The sequence below is a fragment of the Panthera tigris genome, chromosome C2 (assembly GCF_018350195.1).
Source record: "Panthera tigris isolate Pti1 chromosome C2, P.tigris_Pti1_mat1.1, whole genome shotgun sequence".
Taxonomy (NCBI): Eukaryota; Metazoa; Chordata; class Mammalia; order Carnivora; family Felidae; genus Panthera; species Panthera tigris.
The window spans coordinates 86932916-86946558 of NC_056668.1; the positions used below are offsets into that span (position 1 = coordinate 86932916).

The 13643-nt window shown below is 38.6% G+C and overlaps 1 protein-coding gene across 2 annotated transcripts in view; it reads right to left on the reverse strand.

Annotated features, from left to right (window-relative positions):
- The window catches only part of PIK3CA (phosphatidylinositol-4,5-bisphosphate 3-kinase catalytic subunit alpha), an 85483-nt gene extending 72635 nt beyond the window's left edge, over positions 1 to 12848 (reverse strand). For both annotated transcript variants that reach the window (XM_042956942.1, XM_042956943.1), the window contains exon 1: positions 12383 to 12848. The gene's annotated coding sequence lies outside the window, so the exon portion shown is untranslated. The remainder of the gene's footprint in view (positions 1 to 12382) is intronic.
- Positions 12849 to 13643: the final 795 nt, after the last annotated feature.

The following is a 13643-nucleotide window of genomic DNA, read 5'->3' on the forward strand; positions in this document are numbered from 1 at the left end:
TGACAGCAGAGAGTTTGACACTGGGCTCATGACTGGGAGATCATGACCCCAGATGAAGTCAGACGCTTAACTAACGGAATCACCCAGGTGCCCCCACATAAAATATCTTTCTTGAATGAAACTAGCATAAGGATATTTACTCTTTTTCATCTAACTCTTCAATTTACCTTGAATTTATTTTGGTATATAAGATGACATAAAGATTCAAATTTATTTTGAATACTATTTACCACTCTCAAAAACATGCACTGAATGTCTTCCTTTTTCTGCTGATTTCTGATGATTCTTTTATTATATTTAGAATATATATTTCTGGGATCTCAATTCACTTTCACCAACTTTACTATCAGTGCTATGCCAGTACCCTACTCTTTTATTTATTATAGTTTTACAGCGTGCTTTGATATCTGATAGGGCTACAGGGTTATTAGCTCTCTGGCACTGTTCTTGGTTTTTGACCTAAGTTATCTCATTTTTACCTCTAGTTTCTTGGACAAAACTAAGAATTATCTTGTTAATTTCTCAAACACATTAAAAAAAATCAGAATTATGCTAAACCTCAACCTCTAAGTTAACTTGAGAAAAACAGATATTTGTTAATAGTTGGGACTTCCCATTCAGGCACATGATGTTTTTCTCCCTGCAACCCCCAACCCCCCGCCCTGCGCGTATCCCAGTAATTTTCAGGTTTCTCCACAGGGGCTCACACATTTCTTATTAACATAATTTTATATTTTCTGTCCTTGCTATAGGCGACTTTTTCTACCATATTTTCTAAACAATTACTGCTATTATAAAGGAGAACTACTGAGTTTAAAGTATTTTCTTAAATCTAGTTACTCTACCTTCCTATTAATAAGTTCTAATAACTTCTCAGGTGACTCTTGGTTTTCCCAGGAATGCAATCATACCACCCAAAAATGGGATTGTAGAGCTTTTTTTTTTTTTTTCCAGTATTTACTACTTTTCATTCTAATTCATTTCTTATTATATTGGTCAGAACATCCAGAGGAATATTATATAATAATGTAGTGATAACAGGTTTCTGAGTTTTAAACACTCATTGCTTCTCTAGTATTTCACTAACAATTTTTACTTTAGCTTTTAGTTTGATATGTTTGTTAAGGAAACTTCTCTTTATTTCTGGCTTTTAAAGGGACAAAAGGAAATTATTATTTTCTTTTCCATGTTTACCGATATGTTTACTTTCCTTATCAGATCTATTGACCTACATATTATAAAATTTCATATTTACCCATCTTTGCATTCTTAGATATTTGATAATCATAAAAGACTTAACATACTTAATTATTTTTATTTCTATTTTATTCATAGCTATTTGAGTTCTACATTCATAAAGTTTGCACAGGCTCATTTCTGGAATACAGCACCCTGGAAACATCTCTTTCAGTCACTAGCCATCTAGTGACAACTTTTCAGGCTCACAAAACCTAAGTGGCTTGTTCAGTGTCATGTGGTTGAAAGGCAGGTTAGATATTCTGGTTCTGATCTAGAATTATAAGCAAATGTCCCATTTCAGTGCATCAACCCTTTATTCTCCCCCAATGTGAGAGAGAGCATCTCTTTTCAGCCCTCATCTTCTGGACAGCTAGAAAGATGGGCACATGGCAGCTCAGGGTACACTCTTCTCTTCTAAGACTCTAGGGGAAGTTCCACCTCTCCACACAGATCATTCAAAAAGTGGGTGTTTGTACAAAGGGAATAAATATTTCATAAGGAGGTGAGAGTAACATGGAGATATGTTACCTTATTTATATATGTCCTGTCTTTTACTTTTTCCCATTTCCCTAGGTGAAAGTGTTAACAGAAACCTACTCAGAGTTTTCATAAAATAAATTCTGTGTAACATGGCTGAGTTTCCTTCAGCAAAATAAGTAGTTAATTCTTAACTTTAATTCCTAGGTTAATCACAATGACACAGTATGGCAATGAACGCTTGGTTAGTACTAGGGCAGTCCACGGTCATGTTTTGTTTTGTTTTTGGTTTGTTTTTTTTCATTATGCATACCACCCCCTAGAAGAGACGAAATTCTATATATAGTTTTACACATATAAAAAATGTCTGAAAGTATGCTTAGTAATTCTTTAAAAGTAACAATGAAAAACTTTGAATAACTGTGCCAAAATTATAGATCCTTTGTAAAGCAATCTCCATATAAATTAATTATAACAATTCATGTAGTTTTAAAAAGTACATGGACTTTATTGTTTACTATCAACCTGGTGAATGAGAAATACAGACAATAGGATCATCAACTTGAGAAGAATAAGTTATGGTGTGTGACCATCAAGAGCAGTCTAAATTGCTAAAAGTTAAGAGGTGAGAAAACATAAACACGTATCTTTACCAAAAACTTAAATATGAACTAATATTCTCATTTATGTAAAATGCCAATACAATGATGCCACAAAAACTTGTATCAATGATGCCAGGTAGGTAACTTAGTAATTAAAGGCAAAGAATTAGAGACTGAACTCATGTTAAAATCAAAACACATGGTTGTTTTCCTTATTTTCACACACATGACTTGTAAGGTTTATACAATGTCCAATGAGTACAAACCAGGTAACAAACAAAATGATATCTAAAAAGAGTAAATACTGTATTTAATAAAGACTTCATAACAAGTATCATGGGTAAGTGAAATATAAGCAGCTTCCAACATGACATGAGAATTCTATAAAAGTCTTGTAACATAGGGACTATATGACAATAGGACACAACTACAGACTTTAGTGCATGAGGGAGGACAAGGAAAGGAAATGACGGGTAGCATGAAACAAGTGCTACTTCAATGGCTATTGAATGCTATTAAAGATATCTGTCAGGGATTTTGAGATTCCAGGAATTGACAGGGAAAAATCAATCCATGGGAACATCAGACTAGATGTGAAATATGTACATCCATTTCTTAGTATCTTCTGTCCATCAATACCTCATTCCCATCAAGCTAAATCTCCATGTGCTAACTTCTCTTAGGAGTAGGTGTGAAACACAATTCAGATTCCTAGAGTTAGAATGAAATTTTAAGTTGTAATAGAACAAAAAGAACATTACTGCTTAGTAATCAAGAAACTTGTTAGAAGGCAGCCTTACTGTTCACTCTCTAGAGACTGGATCCATTAGTAAATCCTCAGAATGGACAAAATTCAATTCACTACATAATGTTAACGCCCCCAAATAAACTGATGAATAGGACACAGTTTGTGCTCTCAAGGAGTTTACAAATATTTGTCGAGTGTTTACTACCAACTAGGCACTGTCAAAAAACTTAACTGTATTAGTCATTTAATCCTCACTACAATGTTATGATGTAGGTATTGTTATCATCCCTCTTTTACAAACACGGAAATATGTGTTAATAACCCAGAGAATATTTAACCCAGACAGGGTAAATAACTTGCTTTAAGCTAAAAAAAACTACTAATCTCCATAGTCTGGCTCCAGAGCACATGCTCTTAACCATTATGACGTATATTTTGGAGAAAGAAAAGAAAACTAAAGAAGCCTACGTACAGTAACTGTATTTTGTGAATATTCGAAGACTGTCCTGCCTTCAAATATTCCTACTGTCAAATTACTTACCTTCATTTTGATTGGGGAAAAAAATTATTTGCAGGAGAAATGTACTAATTTACATGCTTAATATTTATACTCAACAAAAAGACCACAGCATGATACATTTAACTGTTTTAGTCATCGTACATTAGTAGATACATTTAACTATACAATAATAGTGTCCATGAACATTATTACATGGCTGTAAAAATTACTACCTTTTATTGTACAGAATTAGTGAAACTGAATTTGAGGAAATCTGGAGTCCCATAATATCATTAAGAAACTTGAAAGTTGGTCGTTTCTAGTGAACAGAAAATGAACAACCAATCTCCACACTATAAAATTACTAATATTCCAGACTGCTTTGAGTGTTGCTACCATTATAATTATCAAGACAAGTACAGAAGCTGCTTTGGAAAAGTCCTGTTCAACTTTTACAACTGCTATATAGTTAGAGAAAAAGAATACAGGGGTGCCTCGGTGGGCCAGTTAGTTGAGCATCGGACTTCGGCTCAGGTCCTGATCTCCTGGTCCATGAGTTCGAGCCCTGTGTCGGGCTCTGTGCTGACAGCTCAGAGCCTGGTGCCTGCTTTGGATTTGGTGCCTCCTTCTCTCTCTGCCCCTCCCCCACTCGCATTTTGTGTTTCCCTCTCTCTCTCTCTCTCAAACATAAACAAACATAAAAAAAAAAAGAATACAAGTATCTTTCATAAATACTTTAAGAAGCTGCCTTTCGGGGTCTCAAATGCAACTAATAATAGCCATTAGATTTTAAGGAAATCTTCATATAGAAAATAACTTTAAAGTGATGTTACTATTGGGTGCCTGGGTGGCTCAGTTGGTTAAGCGTCCAACTTTGGCTCAGGTCATGATCTCACGGTTCACAGGTTTGGACCCTGTGTCAGGTTCTGTGCTGAGAGCTCAGAGCCTGGAGCCTGCTTCGGATTCTGTGTCTCCCTCTCTCTTTGCCCCTCCCCTGCTCACGCTCTGTCTCTCTCTCTCTCAAAAATAAACATTAAAAAAAATTTTTTTAATGATGTTACTATTAATATTTATAAATAAAAAAATGACAGTATCACACAGTTTTTCCTTTCTTTCCTGTCATGTGTGGTTTGATTTCAGATTGGACTTTAGTAGTTCTAGTTTCAATCTTTTCCCCCACAATTTTTCCCATCAAATATAGTGCTCTATATTTGATGACGTACCCTACAGACCTATATTATTCACAGAATAGCTTAGCTGGCGAAAAACTTCAAGGTTTTTGCACTTGCCAAGAAGTTAACCTCCTCAGACTCCTAAGGAAAACACACACACACACTTCACTCACTTTTTAAGCTAAAGGCAGTCAATTGTTTCAAAATGCAACAATAGTACTTTCAGGTCTAGACCTGTAATAAGTCCATCAAAAAAGTACTTGAAAAAGTACAGTCTCTCAAAGAAAAATAAGGTACAGAAATGTGCTTAGCTTGTTGAAAAATGAGTACATACTCCAAATAACATCTCATAATTTGAACAGTTTGTTGGCTACAAAATATTCAAACCCTGAAGGTGAGTAATTTGAACGTTTATAGAAACAAATCAGTGGCATAGATACCAATGCTTTCCAATCAAGGACAATTATTTTTGTCATCTTTCCTTATATTTGCACAAAAAGGATATATCTAGAAAAAAGGCTTACTATGCCTCTTGATTTATAGTCCTAAGATTAGAACACATTTTCTGAAGAACATTTAGTGGGACAGGTCATCAAAGGAAATTGTGGAACATACCTTCCTAGAAGTCTTTAACAAGTAGGGATGGTGATCAGTGGTATTAAGGGTGCTGTGACAGGTTTGCTGGCCTTCATAACTCTGTCACCTGGTGTGCAATAGATGACCTACTCTCAATGCCTATCAGTCATTTAACTGCTCTCAATGCCAGTAACCAAAATGGCCACTCCTACAGTAAGTCTGATTCTACAAAATCCCTGATGGTTTCAGAAAGAAAAAAAATCTTTCCAGTCCATTCTTTTTCTGATGGCAGCTTGTCTATGCCACAGAATTTCACACAAGAGCCTTCAAATATGTGCAAATTTATAAGCAAGCAGACAAAAAGATTTTAGCTTCTGAAAATACAACAGACATGGACTATCCTCCCTCGAGGGAGTGGCTTACTTACTCTTCCCTGAAATCAGAAATAGACTTTAAAATACTAGCAATATCCCAGAATTTTGGAATAGCAAAGAACATTAGATGTCTTGTGGGTAAAAGAAACAATTGTTGAAAGGTCAAGCTCTAAAACCAGCCAGTTAACAGTTCAATACAGAGTCTAGATTTTAGATTCTTGATCCAATGTTCTTTTCACCATAACACACAGCCTCTCCTTAACCTATCAATCTTTGTTAAAATTATCTCTAAATAGCAATAGAAATCTGCAACTACTTAGCAACTTACAGAAAAGTATTTCTGATATACTTCAAACCTATACTCAATAAATGATCAACTAAGACTGGCACAGAGCAATTTACCTAGTTTTAGATAGTTTGAAGTATGTAGTTACAAACTGATAAAAGAAAATTATTTTGATTCTCAATTATGATTCTACTGTGAAAATATCAATGCTTAGTGGCTAGTTATATCCAGGCACTATGCTAAGTGCCGAAGATAATAGGAATGAACATCCTGTCAAAAAATTTATGCTTAAAAATATCTTTATCATATTGTTTCAAATTTCTATAGTGCTGGTTTTTTTTTTTTAATGTTTGTTTATTTTTGAGAGAGAGAGAGACAAAGTGTGAGCAGGCCAGGGGTAGAGAGGGAGACACAGAACCTGAAACAGGCTCCAGGCTCTAAGCAATCAGTACAAAGCCTGACTCGGGGCCTGAACTCACAAACTGAGATCATGACCTGAGCTGAAGTTGGGCGCTTAACTGGCTGAGCCACCCGGGTGCCCCTCTCTATGGGAAGTTTGTATGATGCACCTCTCCATTGAGTCTTACTAACTCCTGAGTTAGTATTCAGTTTGGCAAGAGAATTAAGATCAGAGTAGGATGATTCTATCCTGGTACAGCTTTTTTCAAATCAAAACACTTGACTTTTTTTACACAAATATTTAAAATATGATGTGTACCAGATAGGTATGGTCTGTAAAAATTCTTACTACATTTTTAAATCCCACCTTTATTTCAAATGGCAATGCTGGCTTTGATACAAAGACTCCTTTGTAACAACTGCAATTATATGCTAAAGGTTACTAAAACTTAATCTAGCAATTTAGATAAATTATCAAGGTAACTACTAGAATACTACAGAAAAAATGAGTATTTAATTGTTGGGCTAAATATGAAAGGTGTTATTCTTGTATTAGATGTAAACTTAAAATAATGATTAGTATGTATACATTCTTCCTTAATAATTTTATGTAATTTTAGGGATCATTTAAATTATCTCATTAATTACATGAGTTACTTAGCAAGCAACATATTAGAGTTCCTATCATCTCAATGCAGAAAAAGAGGCAAAAACTTGATATAATCTGCCTCCTCTCCCCCATACACATATATAAAGCAGCAGTTTGTGGCTGGAATTCAGTCCATTAGTCCTCTAGATCAGAGCTCTATAATCCACCCTAAGAACAGCTTCACCTTAATAAATATTAAACTTGAAAAAGCTCTAAGGTACCACATTTATTACAAATTCTTTAGTGGAACATTTTAACTTTAAACTCCCCAAACTATGTATTTGGGGACAGGGAGAAGAAACACCTAAAAATTCCTTAACCAGGATCAGTCAATCAGTTCATAGAAAAAGGGTTAAATGTGAATAAGATATATAGCTATACAACATTACTGGTATATCTAAGGTCTAATAACCTTTTTTGAATGATGGAAATCTCAAGCCTTCAAGTTGAATGCTCAGACTTCATTCACTATGTGTTGCTTCAAATTTCTTTATGCCCTAACACTTCAGTTTCTTCTCCCCACAGTTTTCAGTTTTATTATAGAATTTTTCTCCAAAATGGTAATAAAATTCACTTTAAACATAAACTTAAGGGAAAACTCAGGCATGCCAATTCGATTTATATAAAAATACGATCGGTATCAAAAAACTTTAGCAAAGAGATATTAGTACACTGTAAGGTTGCTCTCTATTACCAAATAAATCCTAAGATAACTATATAAAAAACATGGCTCCCAAATAAACAATTTCAGTCTGTTGATATTTGAAATTGCTACTGTGACATCAAGAACAATCTTATCTTCTGGAATTGGCCCTGACCAGAGGTGTATTTCCTATATCTCCTAGAAATTACCAAATAATGATTCCTGAGTTTTAAGCTTTGGTGAACAGAGACTTCACCAAAATTGCTGGGTCTTCTTTTTATAGATCACCCTTAGTTTTAATTTGTCCCCTTCTTTTGGAGCAGTCAAGTCTGATTTCACTTATCTTTGTAGGTGGTATAAGGTCACCAGACTCTCTCCTCCTTCAAATTATAGATGTATTGATAGTTTAGCATTTGATATCCTGTCATGATTGAAATTTCTAAGCACAATTATTTCCCAAGCTAACACGTGGGTATTTGACAGTCTAATGGGGTTCTGAGAAAATGAAACTAAAAGCCACAGTTGTTTTGGTCCCTAGTCACATCTGTAATGCTAGCACTCAGCAAAGTGGAAAACAGGATTTAATACATAAACTATGTCTTTCTGTTATCTAAGTCCACTCATGAGATCTAACACCTCCTAAGGGGAAAGGAAATGAAAATTTATTAAGTACCTAACACAGGACAAAAACTCTTTTAGATGTATATTATCTCATTTAATTCAACAACAACTCTACTGAATAGTAATTACTCCTATTACGCAGATTAGGAAATCTGTCTAAAGTAATCCTGACAGTAACTCTAAGAGCCAGGTATTAAACCAAGGAGCTTCAGATTCCAAAACCAATTATTTTTAGTTTTTTGGTACTCATAAGACTTTAAGGCCAGATCACTGAGTACCATGTAGAGCACCCAGTACAATCTCTCTGTGTTACAGATGAGGAAACAGAAGCCCCAAAAGACTGAGACTTGCCCAAGGACATAATGCTTGTAGTGAAATGGATTTGAATTCAAGTCTCCTGATTTCCTGGGCAGTTCTGTGCATAATAATGATCCTTATTTTTGTTTGTATGTGTTTGGGGTTGAGTCACACTTGATATAATTCATGTATAATTTATAACGTCTCAACTGTCTCTAAACGAAATTATATGTGTGGCAAGTTCAGGGATAGACACTTTTAGTGACCAAAGATATTAAATGTATTTAGCAGAAGTAAAAACTTAATTGGTGTTCATAAATTATTACATGTTGTAAAAAATCTGTTGCCAATATATTTATTCAGTTAATAAGTGCCTATTATCTGCTGGCTACTGTGCTTGGCAATAAGAATACAACTGTATATAAAATAGAAAAATTCCCTATCCTTCACATAGAATTTATATCCTGGTGGAGGATACAAATAAACAGTCAATTATAATGCAGTGAGTCAATGCTATGACAGTAGGAATACAAGATGCTATGGGAACAGGAGGCAGGGATACCTAACCCAGACTAGACTTTTAGGAGGAGGAGGTATGAAAGATGAGTAGGAATCAGCTAGTTAAGGCAGAGGTATGGAGTGCTCGAATATTTCAGGAAGAGTATTTGCACATGAAAGCAGGGAAAGGTCAACCAAGCTGTGGGAGGAGAAATTAACCTAGAAAGACAAGCAAGGACCAAATCATACAGGTCCTTGGAAACAAGGGCTTTACAATTTTGTATATTAGAATTACCTGGGGAACTTTAAAACAAACAAACAAACCACAGATGTCTAGGCTCCATTTCAAACCAATTAAATCAGAATCTCTGGGAATGAGGCCCTGGCACTGGTAGTTTAAAAAAGCTAACTAGAAGATTCTAACGTATAGCCAAGATTGAAAACCACTTTTAAAGCTATATAAGGAATTAAAAAATATGCTTATTACTGGAAATCATGAAAAAGGTGGTCTTAAGTAATTAACTTTTCTGGGCCTTAGTTTGTCTATCAGAAAGCAGGAAGAAGCAAGTTAGAGATAGTCTGATATAGTGAAAGCAGTCAGAAAACATTGGTTTTGTCAATGAATCTGTCACCTGACACCTGTATGACCTTAGATTAAAATGTCACTTCTCAAAGATAGTGATACTGCCTGCCTACAGGACTGCTGTAATTCAAGACAACACTTAAGAAAAAGCTTAATAAATGGGCTAATAAAATAGAAACTAGAATATTCCAAGATTTATGCTGCCAAAATTGCACAATTTTAAAGATCATAAATATTTTCACCAAGGATGAAATCTTGTATGATGCTTAAGGAATACATTTCATTCATTTAAAGAATAATGCCTACCTTGGAATTCAAGATATTAAAAAAATAAAATAGGGAACTGATCCTTTTAATGCTATTCTAGTTGCTAAAGATATCAAATGGGATTAAGTTAGCTCTTTTCAAATAAACAGATCAACAGAGCAAATGCCCTTTAATGGTAACAACAAATGTTTAAAACTCCTTTGTTCACTAAAGGGCTCTAATCATGAAAGCTACACATAAAGTAAACTGTCTTAGGAAAAACATTATTATGATCTACCTTATTATACAAGTATTTTATTTATAAATTTAGTGTTTTTTTTTTTTTTTTAAAGGAATACTTCTTTGGGATGGAGAGGATCTTATCCTCACAGGAAGGAAGCTCTGCCTCCAGAAGGACTGTTCCATACACAGAGCCAGGCAGTCACTTGTTCTTTTAGCCTCCCTTTTATACATATCCAGCCCATGAGAATATACACTTTCATGAAGTAATCTTTCAGTTCAAGTACAGTATTGTATGCAGTGATATCTCTTTCATGTTATATCTAATTTACTTAAAATTTAAAAACTTTATATATATTAAAGCAATTCTGCATTTACATGTGTGGTTTATTTTGAATTTTTCAAGTAAAACTGACAGAAATGCCTTTCAAACTTTATACTCATAGTTGATAGAATATTAACTTAATATTAATTTACAGTCTTGCTATTTCCCCCATGGAGCTATTACTATTATGATGTGCTATCACATCATAATCACCTATTTTGTGATTTTAATAGAAAACCACTCCATTTTACAATGATGAAAACTGCACAAGAAACTTGTGAAAAAAGTTATGGATGAAATTTTAATTTTATCCCAAAACACAGGATGAGAAAACTTAAAAAACGAAACAAACACCAACACACACACACACCCCCTGCTGGGCCCTCTTCAGATAATTTTGGTTGATGACACTGCAGAACAGTTAATCTGATAATTAAAATTTTCCATACCATGTGATGTTTAGCTAGAGATCTACGCTATCAACCAGAATTCAATACTTCAGTTAAAAAATCTTAAAACTTGAAAACACAGACATATTAACAAATTCTTACACTTGCAGTTGCTCTGAGGGCTCCTTAATAAAGACGTAAAGTGTTCTGATCTATCCAAGTTAAATTAGCAACATGGTTAACTTAAGTATTTCCAGGTCTTAACATCACACAATCCAGCACACAAGCAAATTTGTAATACCCGAAGAATCTATTTTCTAAGCAGGAAAACATGCAACCAATATTGCCCGCAGTGGTTCAAATGTTGGCCATTGAAATCACCCGACTTGAGTTACCAGGAGTTCATCTACCCAAGTTTTCTGGGGGTTCTCCCAGGCCTCACAAACTGGATTCAAAACATCATCTCACAAACCCATGTCCCGCATGTGCACAAAGTCGCTGGAATGAGGAAGCTTCTCAAAAACGAAATCACAACTCTAATTCATTAAAGAATATGCAGGCTGTTTTCTACAAAGCCCTCTCTTGTCGCGCTCCCCTTATCGTTCATATAACTATGTAAACAGTTCCCCCGTTATTGACATCTAAGAAAACAGTTTTCGATCCCCAATTCTGGGAACAAGCCACCATCACCACTATTCCTTTAGCATCCTAAAATAAACCCCTCAAGCCGCGGTCAAAACACTGGCGGAACGTCTGGTGTTTACATAGCCCAATCCTGGGCGTACCCTACCTTTCTGAACCACTTAGGAGCTATGAAGCAGACATCGCATAATAGACTTAGTAAAGACACAAATCACGAGACAGTGTCTCAGGTCTATGAATGAAAGATCCAATACGTTTGATTGTCTTGGTTAAAAGGGGGGAAAAAAACAACCTCGGGAGGAAGGGTGGGAGGGGAACTGCGGGGTGGGGGGAGCGGTTTTCCTTCCCAGCCCCAGCCGGGCGATTTAAACTCAGCGTGAGGCAAACACAGGGTCGCCCGGCTGGCGGGGCCGGAGTCCTGGGGCATGACAGCAGCCCCTCTGGAGCAGCTCGCGGCTGCGCCAAGATCCCTCACGCCGCGCTGCTCGCGGCAGCCCGGCCACCCGCGGGCCGGGTGGGCGTGCAAGGGTGCGGGGGACCGAGCTACCGCGACCGGGGCGGCGGCCCTTGGGTGCGCTTCCTCAGATTCCAGCCGCCCATCCCCAAAAATGAGAAAGGAAGGAAACGAGGAGCGAGGCGGCGGCCAGGGTGGAAAGGAGAGTAAGCCGCGAGCCCTCGCCTCTGCATCTGGGTGAGGCCAGCGGCAGGCGGGGAAGAGGGAGCGGCGATCGCTGGCGAACTCCGCCGCGGGCCGACGCTGAGAGACGACCCGTGGGTAGCCCCCGCCCAATACGACGGGCGCGCCGGAGAGGCCCCCACACCCACCCCGTTCCCATCCCAGCCGCGCCCGCTCCCAGCCATTCCGCGCTGTACTCACGCTCGGGGCTCCTCCAGGCTCCGCGGCTCTAACCGCATCGGGTCCCAGCCCCGCGGGCGGCGGCGGCGGCGGCGGCGGCGCCGAGGGAGAGGAGAGCGGGCGGCTCGGCCCCCGCCTCCCGGCCCCTCTCCCCCGCCGCTCCGGAGCTGCCCGGCCGGGCCCGAGCCCTGCCTCGCCGGCGGCCCCAGCCCCAGCGGCCGCGGCAGCAGCAGCCCTAGACCTCAGCGGCCGCAGCGGCGGCACCGGAACTGCCGCTTTCTCCTTCTAGCTCCCTCTCCTCTCTAGCCCCCGCCACACGCCCCCGCCCCCGTCTCCTTTCTCTGTCACCCTGTTTTTTTTCCTTTTGTTTCCAGAATAAACTTTATTGGTCTCTTTTCCGCTCACATCGTGTAAACAAACAACGAACTCTTCCCCACCCCCTCGACTCCCCCCCTCCTCGGGCAGAGGAGGGTAAGAGCTGAGGAGGGGCTGAGCTTACAATACCCCGGAAGTAGATGTGCAAAGGAGGGAAGTGAAATTGCGGAGACCTGGAGGGGGCAGTGGGCAAATCGGGTAACAGTGTGCCAGTGCGCCTGCGCCTTGCTTTTCCGCCCGAAGTTCGCGTGTTTTGTGTGCCGGGGTGGGGGGGCCTCTGGCGCACGGGTGTTTATGTTCCGTCCTTTGCAGCAGTGGGGATGTTGTGTCATCTTAGGACGGCATATGTGTTGTGTGTCCATTTCTGCGGGCACCAGGCAGGCCTGGGTAGAGAAATAGTGTTAGGATCGAGTTCATTTACGCTCTTGGAGGAAATGAGATTTCCTCGTGTTTGGGAGCGAGAGAAGGGGCCTCGGCTAACCGCGGCTGTCAGTGACTAACCAGAAGCGGTTATGGATATTAGAAGGCATTTTACAAAGCGTTACTGAGTGTCCTTCTGCCAACATAAAGTTAAGTTGTAGCCCAAATTGGAAGAGAAAGTGCTATTGCGCTCTGCAATCCTTTGACTCACTCCGGGGAGACCTTTTGCAATGCTCTTTTTTTCAGATTTGAATCAGCTTGTAGGAATAAATTCTGGCTTGAGAAGACGAGTGTTTTTCGCGTAGTGTCCACAGAGACTTCAGAAAAGCCATCTCAGCTATAGATTAGATTGAAGCTTTGTGCTGCGGGCCATAGAAACCCACTCTCCCCACCCCTCCACCCCCTCTTTTTTTGAGAGTAAAGAGATCTATTGCTTTTTGAGATCGCTACTGGTAAGGGTCCAGCGTTCTGCGTATTTCCCCCCCTG